Source organism: Corylus avellana, chromosome ca7 (assembly GCF_901000735.1).
Source record: "Corylus avellana chromosome ca7, CavTom2PMs-1.0".
Taxonomy (NCBI): Eukaryota; Viridiplantae; Streptophyta; class Magnoliopsida; order Fagales; family Betulaceae; genus Corylus; species Corylus avellana.
Window position 1 is genome coordinate 5,100,928 of NC_081547.1, and position 1,383 is coordinate 5,102,310.

Here is a 1,383-nt window from a genome sequence, read left to right on the forward strand (position 1 = left end):
TCAAATGAAATGGAGAGTATTCATTTAGTGTATTTAGGAAGACAAATTTGTCAAAAAAAAAATCACCCCCTAAAATAGAAAGATAATATTATCCTCCTAAATACACTAAATGGATACTCTCAATTTCATCTGAAATTGAGAGGATCCATTTCCATCCTTGTGCCTTGGATAAAACTCATTAAGCAAATTAAGCCTCCATTACCTATATATGAAACATAGATAATTTATAATTAGCCATGAAATAAGATAAATCAAGGACTAAAAATGCACGTATGAAAGTAATTTAATTAATATATTTAATGCACAATAGGGTCACAAGGCCCCCCGAAATAACTTTTCAAAGACTCATTACCCTCGTAATCTTAAAAAGAAACATTAATTAAAACTTAATCTAAGCTAATAGGTCCCAACATCTTAATTGGATGACAAAACAGTCAGTTAAACGTTCGTTTATCGGGTCAATCGATCGTTATTAGTCATTCGGCTAGACCACCGAACGTTTGATTAATTGTTGACTAGAATCTGCCACTGCCAACCAATCTAACCCATTATAATCACAATCTAAAGTCTTATCATGCATCATAACACTGTCTTAATTGATAACACATCGTCCAAAATCATCCATGCATACCAAACCATACAAAACTTCAATCCAACACTACACAAACCTTAAATTCATGTCCAAGCAAATAGATTCAATTTCATTTATTTAAACATAAACTAAATTACTTCCAAGACCCGAAGTAACATATGGTAAACATAATCCATGATCATCTAACCATCAACTCATCAATAACTCGATCAAAATCAACTTATTATCACAATATACTAAACCATATGCAAATCTATGATTAATAGACTAATACAACATGTAATACAAGAAGCATGCAAGGATACTAATTAGGAAGAGATGATTACCTCTTATTGAGTAAAAATCCCAAGGTCCACTTTTCTCTCTCCTCATCTTTCTCTAAGGTTTTTAGAGTTTGTGAATATCGAAATGAGGCTAAATGGTTGAGAAGCATTGTTTAGAATAAACCCATGCACGCACAAAATGGTAGAAATGTCTTAAGGTACCAAGTCGAATATTCGTAAGTAAGTTACCTCATTTATCGTTCGTTCTTACATGACTCCAAACTCAAAGGTATAAGGTTAATTTAAAACACACTTAAGTTTAATTATACAATTTTTTATTTTTATGGTGTTACACCAAACTACCCTTAGTGGGTGATAGGGTTGTTCAGCCACCCCTCGTTTGGCTAAATGGGTTGGCTTGAACACCTCCTTCAAAATTTTCATCTTTTTTTTGGCTATTTGGGTGGCTCGATCACCCTTTGCGTTTGTTTATATATATAGTCCTTATATTTTTATTGTAGATGGCAT